The sequence below is a fragment of the Culex quinquefasciatus genome, chromosome 3 (genome assembly GCF_015732765.1).
Source record: "Culex quinquefasciatus strain JHB chromosome 3, VPISU_Cqui_1.0_pri_paternal, whole genome shotgun sequence".
In the NCBI taxonomy this organism is placed as follows: Eukaryota; Metazoa; Arthropoda; class Insecta; order Diptera; family Culicidae; genus Culex; species Culex quinquefasciatus.
Window position 1 is genome coordinate 180194490 of NC_051863.1, and position 13628 is coordinate 180208117.

The 13628-nt window shown below is 43.7% G+C and overlaps 1 protein-coding gene and 1 long non-coding RNA gene across 4 annotated transcripts in view; one reads left to right on the plus strand and one right to left on the minus strand.

The window, feature by feature from the left end:
• The window catches only part of LOC6044058 (protein bric-a-brac 1), a 354872-nt gene that overhangs the window by 126092 nt on the left and 215152 nt on the right, over positions 1-13628 (minus strand). The window lies entirely within an intron of this gene.
• On the plus strand, positions 1653-2434 carry LOC119770729. Of its 2 annotated transcripts, XR_005278967.1 has the most exons (5): positions 1653-1698; positions 1755-1853; positions 1933-2002; positions 2073-2138; positions 2195-2434. It is a non-coding gene; the product is annotated as an uncharacterized LOC119770729 (long non-coding RNA). The 2 variants fall into 2 exon arrangements; XR_005278966.1 differs by having other exon boundaries at positions 2073-2434.

Sequence of the window (13628 nt, forward strand, 5' to 3'; positions counted from 1 at the left end):
AATTAGAGATTTTTTTTTAAATTGAAATTTTTGAATTTGAATTTACTTAATTCCCCAACAAATCAGGAAACAAACAAAAAAACATTGCTATTAATTATTTTTTAAAATACAAATTATTGAAAATTATTCAAATCTCCATCAATCTTTATTTTTGTATTTTATCCAATTATGGCACTTTTTGACTTTTTGAAAACTTAGAATTTTTTGACCTCAGATCGGAAAAAATATTTGAGGAAATGAAATCATTGATATTTTGCAAATTTTCGCATAATTGCACAATTGTAATAATGTATGAAGCATTTTGTGATCTTGTTTTTTTTCTAAACAGTTAAGGTACAAGAGTAAAACTGATATAAATGGAATTTTTCCTAACCGTTTTTTATAATTCAATTTTCTTTTTGCTTAAAACCATGATAACAAACACAATTTAATTTCACTTATGTTAATGATTGTACTTTTGGCTTTTTTAGGAATATTAGCAAATTAAATAAGCATAAGCATAAGCATAAGCATAAGCATAAGCATAGGTGCCCACCCGCAGTTGCTACTCCGTTATTGACCAGGACCTCCAGAAGTTACATCCACGAGCCGTGGAAGATAAGTGGGTGCTATCTTTCCTCGCTTCGCAACTTCTCAAAGGCCCCTATCATGCTGATCAATACCGGCGCCGGCCACGACCAGTGGTAGGGTCACGGGGAAGTGGATGGGAATGTTAGTCCGATACTTGAGTGATAGAGACCGCCCAATCGACTGCTTCTCCGACAAAGTATCACATGAGTTTTGAGGGGTTAGTAGATGGGTATGAGGTCAGGATTCACGAGTGGCAGTGATGTGACCATGAGCATTTTGTTTATCGGTTGAAAATTTTAAATCTTAGGCAGCCGGCTGCGGAAAGATAGATAATTGATCATTTAAAAAGTTTTTTTATCGAACGCGTGCCAGCCGAGCAGTAGTGCTATGGGCTGGACTTATCAGTATATTTTTACTATTTTCAATTTAGATAACGCGAGCAAATTTCAAAAATAGTAAATAAATGATGCTTTACTCTTCATAAAATCGATCGATGCCAGTTGGAATAAATTTTTACGATCATTAACGATGAAAATTATCGTGAAAAACAGGACTGCGCGTCCCCAGAAGCACTGCACTTATGATGTCCAATAAGTTATAATAACCACTCACCCAAGCACACAAACAGCGACATAAAAGAAATGAAAATGAGCATGCAAAAACAAGACAGCGCGTCCGCGTGGTCAGCGCACTAATCGAATATTAGCAAATTAAATTTCCAAAATCTCAGTAAAATAAGGATAGTTTAATTTTAATGAAGATGAGAAAGTTTTCACTAAGTTTGTTCAAATTTTACAAATTTTTGCAACGAATATTCTGTGTCAGGGTCTAATACTTTGTATCTTTGGGATGTGCGACAAAAGGTCGAATGGACAAAAGGTAGGTCGAATGGGCAAAACGTCGAAATGACAAAAGGTCGAATTTAAAAATATGAAACAAATAATTATTATTATAAATGTAAACGGCATGGGCAGCACTGACGATAAAACGCAGAACGGTAGCCCCTCGTCAAAAGGCAGCTACATCTTCAGCCCTGGAGCTGACAAGCCGAGCCATCGACGATCGAATCGGCTCGCGAACGTCAACAAGAAGCAAGAACACTTAAAGTAGAACACGAAGCGACACCTGGTACATGTGGTTACTCCTTTGGGGATGTTTTTTGTCTAATTTAGTTACTTTTGCAGCAATTAGAAACCACCCAGACCAGCATAGCTGATAGCTTAGGCCTGCTTGATTATCGAGCTTATCGAGAACGCGGAAAGAAGAACCGCACACACGATAGGGTAAACTATTATTTTTTCAAGTACTCGTTGAGGTTATGCCTAGTATTCTTACATACTAAATTTGAATTTACTAGTATAGATTTCCACACATTTGCTCCCGACCGGTCCGCCCAAGCACCATTAGACTGGGACCGTTGAATCAACGCCAGGTAATCTAGCGCTTAGTTGATTCCAAAAATATGTTGAATTTTTACACTTTGTTTTCATGATCGCGGACAGGGCACATCTCGGTTCATGCCATCGACCTGCACGAATATAGACAAAGGGTACGAGGAAAAACTAGATGTGAGTGACTAACTAAAGCTATACTAAAATGGATCTAATAAATATGAATTTTCCAGCTTTGAGCTGCGTCAAACAAACCGCTGCTTCAAGGAGTTTGTACTCATCCCAACAATCTCAAAGATCTACGTGCAGTCTCGTAAAATAGGATGGCAACTATACCTGGAAATGTATACCGAGAGTGCCGGAACTGTAAACAATACGGACTGCTGGAGAATATGAAGAATTGCCCCGGCTGCAGCTGCTCGTATCACGCAGCTTGCTTAGGAATCGAAGAAAAAATCTTCCACGAAGGTTGGAGATGCACTACCTGTTTGGCCAACGCGGACATACCCGTGAGCGAGTCAACCACGATCGCCTCAACCATGTCGACCTCGACTACCGCCGGTTCTACGGGGTCAATGCTCACCGAGCAAGCAAAAGCAGACTTACAGTGGATCGCGGAGCAAAGAGAGTCTATCTTGCGCGAAGTGGAAAGACAACAATCGGAACTGGGCCGCAAGAGAGAGGAGCTGGAGAAGATGAGCCGTGAGGTCGCCGAGGGGGATACTGAGCGGAAGCCGACAAGCAGTAGCGCGCGGGTCAGGACAACACGCAGTCGATCCGGGCACTAACTCTTCAGCGGACTGGCTCCAAAAAAATGATGGAAGAGATAAAAAACATCCCATTCGGAACACCGGGCCGGTCTTCAAACGACGCGCGATTCTTCGGACAAAGCTCCACCCCGATTAACTCAACTTGCCCTCCGACCTCACAACACGCAGCGGGCACGTTCACAGTGCTGAACCGCCCACCGGTCCCTTCGACAGGCTATACAAACAACTCTGGTGTGGAAGGATACAGAGCTGGAACAACCGCACCGCCATCTATAGCGCCGAATAAGAATGCAGGCCGGCCGCAACAAGGCTGGTCTCAACAGGAACAGCCGTCGCAAGGGCGGCCGCAGCAAGACTGGTCTCGACAGGGACAGCAGCCGCAAGACTGGGTTCGACAAGGACAGCCGACGAAAGGGCAGCAGCAACAAGACTGGTCCTGGCAGGGACAGCAGTCGCAAGGACAGCCGCCGCAAGACTGGTCTCAGCAGGGACAGCAGCCGCAAGGGCAGCCGCCGCAAGACTGGTCTCGTCAAGGGCAGCAGTCGCAAGGGCAGCCGCCGCAAGACCTGTCTCGTCAAGGACAGCCGCCGCAAGGGCAGCCGCCGCAAGACTGGTATCGGCAGGGACAGCAGCCGCAAGGGCAGCCGCCGCAAGACTGGTCTCGTCAAGGACAGCCGCCACAAGGGCAGCCGCCGCAAGACTGGTATCGGCAGGGACAGCAGCCGCAAGGGCAGCCGCCGCAAGACTGGTCTCGTCAAGGACAGCCGCCGCAAGGGCAGCCGCCGCAAGACTGGTCTCGTCAAGGACAGCCGCCGCAAGGGCAGTCGCAGCAAGATCCTTGGCCGAATCCTATACCTCCGTTTCCGTCGTGCCCAACACAGCAACAGCTACTCGCCAGACAAGTCATGCCACGAGATCTCCCAACGTTCTACGGAAATCCAGAAGACTGGCCAATGTTCTTCTCGGCTTACACGAATTCTACCAACGCCTGCGGATATTCTAACGTGGAGAACATGGCACGGCTGCAGCGGGCGGTGCAGGGCAGAGCACTAGAACAAGTACAGGGCCGCTTACTTAACCCGCATCTGGTTCCACAGGTGCTTTCTACCCTGTACATGCTGTACGGAAGGCCCGAGCTAATCATTCAAACCCTGCTGGATAAGGTGCGCGAAACGCCGTCCCCAAAGCCTGAGAAACTGGAAACCTTAATTACCTACGGCCTGGCAGTCCAGAATTTGTGCGACCATATGCAAGCGGCAAGTCAAGTAACCCATCTCTGCAACCCAGTACTTCTGCGGGAACTGGTGGACAAGCTACCTGCCCAACAACGTCTGAACTGGGCGTTATTCAAGAAACAGTTCCAGACGGTCGATCTCAGTACATTTGCTGCATACATGACGATGATAGTAGGAGCGGCCTCCGAAGTTACAGTCGTCATAGACACCAAACTGCCTCGGCCCGGGCGAACTGAACGCGGTAACCTACACGCCCACTCAACGAACGACACCCCAACCAGTGGTGCACCAACCTACACTGAGCCGACCAGAGAAGAACAACTCAGCAAAGATTCTACAAAGGACGTCGCGGAGATCCAGTGTCTCGCGTGCAACCGAAATAACCACAAAGTGAAGAATTGCGATACCTTTAAGGAGTGGGAGCCCGAATCACGTTGGCAGCTTGTACGGGAGAACCACCTTTGCTGGACATGCTTAGGCAGACACGGTCGCCGCCCCTGTAAGCTTAGAACTCGGTGCGGTGTGGACGGCTGCCCAGAACGGCATCATGAACTCCTACACCGAGCAGTAGCAAAGCCTCAAACACCAACTAAGAAAGAACAAACCCCAAGCGGAGTGACTGAACGTGCTGGAGACGGGCTCAACGCTCACCATGCGACTAGGAAGTCTACACTATTCCGGATTCTTCCCGTCACGCTATTCTGGAACGGAAAGTCGGTAGACACCTTTGCATTCCTAGACGACGGATCAGACCTGACCCTGGTTGACCAGACCATCGCTGAACGTCTCGGCATCGATGATGGCGAGCAAATCCCTTTGTGCCTCTCCTGGACTAGCAATGTGACAAGAGAGGAACCGAAGTCCCACCGAGTTCAGCTCCAAATCTCTGGGGAAGGCAAAAGCGAACTTTACGCCCTGAATGATACGAGGACTGTGGCCAGTCTAAACCTGCCGAAGCAGACGCTGCGCTATTCGGAATTAGTACGACGGTACACGTACCTACGAGGACTGCCGGTCAACAGCTATGAGGCAGCCACACCGGGGATTCTGATTGGCTCGAACAACGCCGGGCTAATAGCGACACTGAACCTGCGTGAGGGACAACTCGGCGAACCGTTAGCAAGCAAAACAAGGCTGGGATGGACGATCTACGGCTACTCTGCCAACAGCCAAGAAACATCAAACTTTGCTATGCACGTGTGTGAATGCCAAAAGGATGGAAAATCTGACCAGGAACTCCACGATCTCGTCAAGCGGCATTTTGCGGTCGAAAGCATCGGCGTTTCCGCTGAAAAGGCGCCGGAATCTGAAGAAGATAAGCGCGCCCGCCATATCCTTGAGGAAACGACAAAACGCGTATCAAACAGATTCGAAACCGGACTGCTGTGGCAACACGACCACGTAGAACTTCCCAACAGCTTCCCTATGGCGATGCGCCGCCTGGAGTGCTTCGAACGCAGGATGATAAAAGACCCAGAACTGCAAGCCAGCGTGCAGCGGCAAATTAATGAGTACCTGGATAAGGGCTATATCCACGAGGTGACACCACAGGAAATGGAGGCAACAGATCCACGCAAGGTTTGGTATCTACCACTGGGTGCCGTGAGGAACCCAAAGAAGCCAGGGAAGGTCAGACTCATATGGGATGCCGCGGCCAAGGTAGGAGGCGTTTCGTTGAACTCAAACCTCCTTAAAGGACCCGACCTGCTCAAACCTCTGGCGTCAGTAATCTGCGGCTTCCGGGAGCGGCCGATAGCTGTCTGTGGGGACCTTAAGGAAATGTTCCACCAGTTTAAAATCCGCAAAGACGACGTACCGAGTCAACGGTTTCTTTATCGTGATCACCCCTCAGAACCTGTGAAGGTGTTTGCGATGGATGTGGGAAGTTTTGGTGCTACCTGCTCGCCTTGTCAAGCCCAATACATCAAAAATCGGAACGCCATGGAACACGCAGCGGAGTACCCGGAAGCAGCAGAAGCTATCGTAAATAAACACTACGTCGATGACTACCTTGACAGCTTCGACTCGGAGGCCAAAGCTATCAAGGTAGCACTTGAGGTGAAGGAAGTGCACGCCCGTGGAGGGTTTGAGATCAGAAACTGGCACTCGAACTCCCGTGCACTTCTGGAACGGGTCGGGGAGCCGAAGCAGACGCAAACGAAGGCCATCAACATCGACGCGGAGAGCGAAGCCGAACGGGTTCTAGGACTACTGTGGCTGCCAGAGGAGGACATCCTAGCCTTCGCGACGCAATTGCAGCTTGACGGCATCCCTCCCACAAAGCGGAACATCTTACGTTGTGTAATGAGCCTCTTCGACTCCCAGGGAATACTGTCCCACATCACCATCCAAGGTCGGATGATCATCCAGGATACATGGCGCAACAACACAAAGTGGGATGACGAAGTCATCGAAGCTATTCGTATACGATGGCTCAGGTGGACGAAGCTTTTCAAAAGAGTCAGCGAAATAAAGCTCCACAGGGCGTACTTTCCTGGATTTTCGGCTGCAGAGATAGGTTCGGTGGAACTGCACGTGTTTACAGACGCGAGCGAAGATGCTTACGCCTGTACAGCCTACTTCCGAGCTGTAATCAACGGAAAGGTCTACGTTACGCTGGCTATGGCCAAAGCAAAAGTTGCACCACTAAAAGCGCTCTCGGTACCACGCCTCGAGCTAATGGGAGCTCTACTTGGAGCACGGCTGGCCAAGGCGGTCATGGCGTACCACTCCTTTCCGATCTGTCGGCGAGTTTTCTGGACAGACTCTAAAACAACTCTAGCCTGGATCCAGTCGGAACACCGGCGGTACAGACAGTTCGTGGCCTTCAGAGTGGGCGAAATTCTCAGCAAAACCAATGCCATCGAATGGAGATACATTCCCACGCTACTCAACCCGGCTGACGAAGCAACCAAGTGGGGCAAAGGACCTAGTACGGACGTCAAGTCGCGGTGGTTCCGTGGACCAGACTTCCTGTATCAACCCGAGACGGAATGGCCAGAGCAGCTGAGATCGGAACTGTTGGAAACGGACGAAGAACTGCGGCCCTGCATGGCGCATAAAGAACACCACATCGAGGACATCTTCGAGATCAACCACTTCTCTAGATGGGAGCTGCTACAAAGGACCGCGGCTTACGTTCTACGGTTCGTAGAAAACTGCAAGCGTACGAGACAAAACCAACCCCGTCTAAAAGGCTGTCTAAAAGGTGAGGAGCTTCGGAAGGCGGAAAACAGCCTGTGGCGCAATGTGCAGGAAACAGCGTATCCGGATGAGCTGACCATCTTGAAGCAGGGCGAAGCAGGATCCAAGAAGACCATCGACAAAACGAGTCCTGTCTACAAGCTGACACCTTTTCTGGACGAAGACGAGGTAATGCGGGTTGACAGCCGCATCGGAGCCGTTCCACATGTCACCTACGACTTCAAGTTTCCGGTTATTCTCCCCCGAAATCATCACCTCACCAAGCTAATAGTCGATTGGTACCACCGCCGGTACCTACACGCGAACCACAGGACAGTTCACAACGAAGTTCGCCAAAGATACCATATATCAAACCTTTACACAGTCGTCCACCAAGTCGCGAAGAACTGCCAGGCCTGCAACGACCCCCCGAATGGCACCCCTACCAGATTCACGACTAGCGGCTGGGGCTCGACCGTTTTCCTACGTCGGACTCGACTATTTCGGCCCTATCTCGGTCCGAGTCGGCAGAAGCCGCGTTAAACGATGGGTTGCGCTCTTTACCTGCCTAACGGTGAGGGCAGTCCATCTGGAAGTAGTACACTCTCTATCTACAGAGTCGTGTAAGATGGCGGTGCGGCGATTTGTGTCACGGCGAGGTTCTCCGGTTGAAATACACTCGGACAACGGAACCAATTTTCAAGGTGCAAGCCGGGAGTTGAAGGAGGAAATCACAACGATCGAGCAAGGACTAGCAGAGACATTCACCAGTTCGAACACCAAATGGATTTTTATTCCACCATCAGCTCCACATTTTGGAGGCTCGTGGGAACGACTCGTGAGGTCGGTTAAAGTGGCCCTTCGCTCTCTTTGCAGCGACCGTAATCCAGACGATGAAACACTACTAACCGTTTTAGCAGAAGCCGAATCCATTGTGAATTCTAGACCACTAACGGCCGTTCCACTCGAAGACGAAAGCCAAGAAGCCTTAACTCCAAATCATTTTTTACTACTCAGCTCAAGTGGGGTTGTAGAACCCCCTAGAACGCTGTTGGAGCCTTCGAAGGTAACCCGCACGAACTGGAACATGGCAAGGCAATTAGTCGACCAATTTTGGCGTCGCTGGATCAACGAATACCTTCCCACAATCGCCAAAAGAACGAAATGGCACAGCGAGGCAGAGAACATCCAGGTTGACGACTTGGTGCTTATAGTTAATGAAGGCCAAAGAAACGGATGGACAAGAGGACGAGTCTTGACGGTGATCCCTGGACGAGACGGCCGAATTCGCCAAGCAACGATCCAAACATCAGCCGGAATTCTACGTCGACCAGTGTCCAAACTGGCAGTGCTGCAGGTACAACGCGTGAGTAACGCCGAGCCGGAACCGGAAAGGCGTTACGGGTCGGGGGATGTAAAAGGCATGGGCAGCACTGACGATAAAACGCAGAACGGTAGCCCCTCGTCAAAAGGCAGCTACATCTTCAGCCCTGGAGCTGACAAGCCGAGCCATCGACGATCGAATCGGCTCGCGAACGTCAACAAGAAGCAAGACCACTTAAAGTAGAACACGAAGCGACACCTGGTACATGTGGTTACTCCTTTGGGGATGTTTTTTGTCTAATTTAGTTACTTTTGCAGCAATTAGAAACCACCCAGACCAGCATAGCTGATAGCTTAGGCCTGCTTGATTATCGAGCTTATCGAGAACGCGGAAAGAAGAACCGCACACACGATAGGGTAAACTATTATTTTTTCAAGTACTCGTTGAGGTTATGCCTAGTATTCTTACTCTCGGTTCATGCCATCGACCTGCACGAATATAGACAAAGGGTACGAGGAAAAACTAGATGTGAGTGACTAACTAAAGCTATACTAAAATGGATCTAATAAATATGAATTTTCCAGCTTTGAGCTGCGTCAAACAAACCGCTGCTTCAAGGAGTTTGTACTCATCCCAACAATAAACTTCTAAAAAATTCTTGAAAAAAATATTTTCTGCAAAAAAATCAGATTTATTTAGTAATGACCTTTTTTTTAAAAAAAAATTAACAGAATTACTTCCGAACCATTTTTTGAGAAGATTTTCAATCTTTCAAATATAAGTAGTTCTTCTAAAAAAAGTTCGACCTCTAAAATATTTGTTAAACAGCCTTTTTTTGTTTGTCGTAATATTTTTGTGAGTTTGCTATTCTTTCAAAAACGAGCAGTTCTTTGAAAAAAAATCGACTTCTGGATTATATTGGAAGTTTATTTCTATTAAAAAAAAAACAACCTTTTCTTGATTATAAAAAAACAATGGCAAGTTTTTCCATTCTTTCAAACATGACCAGTTCTTTGGAAAAAAAGTTCGACTTCTGGAATATTTTGAAAGTTTATTTTTATTTAAAAAAAAACAACCTTTACTTGATATTTTGAAGGTTCATTTTTATTTTCAAAGCAACCTTTTCATGTTTGGCGAAATATTTTTGTGAGTTTTTCATTATTGTTTAAAACAGTAGCAGAACTTTGCAAAAAAGTTCGACTTCGGTTTATTTTTATATTTAAAAACAACCTATTCTTGATCGTCAAAATATTTTTGTGAGTTTTTGTATTCTTTGTGACATTAGCAGTTCTTCCAAAAAAAGTTCGACTTCTAAAATAATTCTAAAGTTTTTATTTTTTTTAAAACAACCTTAGTTAAATATTTTTGTGAGTTTTTCTACTATTTCAAACATGAATAGTTCTTCCAAAAAAGCTCGATTTCTAAAATATTTTGGAAGTTTATTTTTATGTTTTTTAAACAACATATTCTTGACTATCACAATATTTGTGTGAGTATTTCCATTCTTTCAAACATGAGCAGTTCTTTAAAAAAAACCTTGACTTCTTTTATATTTTTATGTTTTTTCTTAAATCAAACAGCTTATTCTTGATTGTCGTAATGGTTTCGTGAGTTTTTCCATTTTTTCCAAAATGAGCAGTTTTTCAAAAAAAAAGTTCGACTCCTAAAATGTTTTTTAAAGTTTTTATATTATTTGTTATCCTATTTTTGACATTCGTTATGATTTTGTGAATTTTTTCCATTTCTTAAAATATTAGCGGTTCTTTTTAGTAATTACTACTTCCAAAATATTTTGTAAGTTTATATTTTATTTATAAAAATTGATTAATTTTTTTTAGAGACTTTTACATTCTTTCAAATGAAAAATGAAAAAGTTTTGCTTCTTAACATTCCAACGCCCAAGGCTCCAAAAAAGTTGGAACGGTAACTTCAACTCGCTGGTTCTCGGACATAACTCAACCAATCAAGATGATTCTTCTGTCCAGTGATTTGTTAAGATGTCTAGATGATTCTAGAACTTTGCAGAACTTAATTTGATCAAATCTGAAATTTTTGCGATCAAAAACATCGTTCCAACTTTTTTTTTTCGCTTGTAAAAAAAAATCGCCGAAAATTCCGCTGAGGCAGTCTTTTTAAAAAAGGTGGAACGATGTTTTCGGTCGCAGAAATTACAGATTTATTCAAATTAAGTTCTATCTTTCATGGTCACAATAGATCGTAAGATTAATCTGACTTCAAAAAACCACCCTGTTGAAATTAAAGAAAAACGTTCAAATCACCTTTTCATAGCTTCTTTTCAATATTTGTGTAATTAGGCTCACATCAAAAGTTTTGTTTTATAAAATGTTACGAAAAATGTCGTTCGACCTTTTGTCATACATTCGTAACTTTGTAACTTTTCCAGCAACTTTCCTGTACACAATCGTTTTAAAATTATTATTTTTTTGTTGCGTTTATTTGAATCAAATTTTAGAGTACCGTGAAATCGCCGAGAAATTCCAATGTTTTCAATGGGCATGCCGCAAAATTTAACGTAGTAAAAAAACAAAAATGATGCAATAACAATGTATGAAATTCTTTACTGCAATAAATATTTTAACTGCTAGACAGCCCTACCCCACACCAGCTGATTCACTTGGCTGAAAAACCGACTCCCAGCCATCATCAGAGGGGCTTCCTGAACGAGGGGAAAAAAGCTGTGCAATTTTTTCTTCCTTTACTTGATGTCTGACTGAAGTGATACGTCCGCCTCGTTGCACCACCACGCCAAGGACATCGTCGTGTATGTTGGAGGGAAATCCCGCTGAAATGCATCCGACGTTCCTCCGCTGAGATTTACTCCAGTCAGTGGTGATGTAGGAAGACGAATCTCTGGTGAGGAGAGATCCAAGAACGGTGACAGTAACCGTACCGTGTATTATTTTTAATTACAACATTTTGCGTACCCCGCCACCCCGTGACGGTTCTTTTTTCTTGGAAATGATTGTTGCACTGCACGGTGTACCAGTTGCACATTTTGTTTAAATATTATTTTCTACGATGTTTAACTACGTGTTTTATGTATTTATTTTTAAAGAGTTCAGTTTATTTTTTTTCAAGAAAACCTCCCCTTCATCACACCGCGCGTCATTCTTGTTTGAAATATTTGTGTTCTTTGATATCGAAGCTGTTAAACAAATGCACACCAGCAGAGCTGTCGCGTAAATAGTAGCGCTTTTCCTGTGCTTCTTTCGCTTTGATTTCCACTCTCACTATGGAAAAGCTCAGTTTCCCACCTTCCCATTCACCACCGGGGTGTTTTGGGAGGAAACACGAGGCACAATTTTCTTTCCCTCTCTTTTTATTATTAATCTTCTTTTGTGCATGTTACCACCCTGCCTCTCACTCCTCAAGAGTCAATGACTAGAAATGAATAGTTTTTTTTGTGCTTTGAAATCAACCAAAACGGGAGACGATTTTTGGTTTCATCCATTATTCCAGGAAAGTATGATGAAAAAAACAAAATTAAACTATAAATTTTACTTCAATCAAACCAGTGGAAACAAAAACAAAACATTCCACCGCGAGTTAAGCCAACCGTGAAAAGTGGAACGATGGTGTGCTTCTTCACCAAACGCATCCCATTTCAACTCGAAGGGGGTTGGAGAGGGAGGAGGAAACACACACAGTATCTAGAATAAACCATTGTTTGTGAATGATCATCAAACATATCAATCAGGGCTGGCAGAGATTTTCTCTTTTTTTCTTGCCTTTCCCATGTCGGCTGCGGCACAAAGCAAAAGCATCAATATAATATAAATAAGAGAAGATCAAAGAGTGAGGAGGAGATTTTTCCCTCGATTTTCCTCCCACTCGTTGGTTAGGATCGCGTGAAAATTGGTGGGAAATGGTGCGGGAAAATTTAAACGAACGTTTTAGTTTGAGCGCACTTTTTTCATTGGAATTTTCACCAAAACAATTGTTCTTAAAAGATTCATCAGTTGTCTTCTTCGATAGAACGCGGAAAATCTGCAGAAATTTATGTTTATTATTGTTTTTGGGCGGGAAACTTCACTTTACAAGCTAAATAGAGTCTTTCTCCCCTGTCCTAAGTTTGGCGAGGAACGAGAAGTGGAAAATTGTTTAATTTTCTGCAAGCGATTATTTGGCGCCAGCGTCACTTTTCGTTGAGCGTTCGGAGAAGCTGGTGAGTGGGAGGTGAATTCAAATCCATGTTTATATCATATAGTAATAGGGCGTCCAATTTTCTCGGGTTTTGAATTTCCCGGGAAACGGGAAAAATATTTTTGGAATCCCGGGATTTCCCGGGATCCCGGGAAATTTTTGAATCAGTATAAAATCTATGTTTCATTATTTTTGTTATGTTTTCATCATTGAATTAGCTTAATAATATCAAATGGTTATAATCCTCACTTCAATCTATACAAAGACGACAGTTTTAAAATAGCCTAAAAGAATTTTTTTTGTCTTTGTGGTGTTTAGGATTTTATATCAACTTCTATTTTTAACTCCAGTATGATTAATCATGTTTTTATTTGCGAATCAAATTACATAATTCTTTTTTTTTTTAAAGGTCCAATAAGCTTTTGTTTTCCATATGTTTATAGGACCTATTCAAAAAAACTTTGGAATTCTTTCATATTTTTTTTCTTTTATATATATTTTATATGACATGACTAAAACAGCTAGAAAACAAACAACGACAATAAATAAAATGATACCAGTCAATGTAAAATTTAAGATAAGTTTTGAATTCATTGTTTTATATAAAACATATTTTACAAATTAACTTCAAGTTACTACCGCCAACCGAGGGAAAATCAGAACTACAGTCTAAATAGGTACAGGAGATTTTAGAGCAATACATTTAGAAGTACAAATTGTTTTGTTCTGTTACTGTTTCAACCGAAGTAATCCAAAACGTCATGCAAATATTTTTTGCTTTAATAGCTGTATTTATTCGTTACATTTGTACGTATTTGCCCTAGATGCCGGTGTTTGATTATAAATAATTTGATATGAGATTGTTTTTTTTTAATTTAAAATCGAAAATATACGTAAATATATCCAGTTTTTCAAAAAAATAAAATAATAGAGAAAAAAATGTAAAGCACTAGGCATTTTGCGGACCTGGTAATTCAAATTATAATATTTT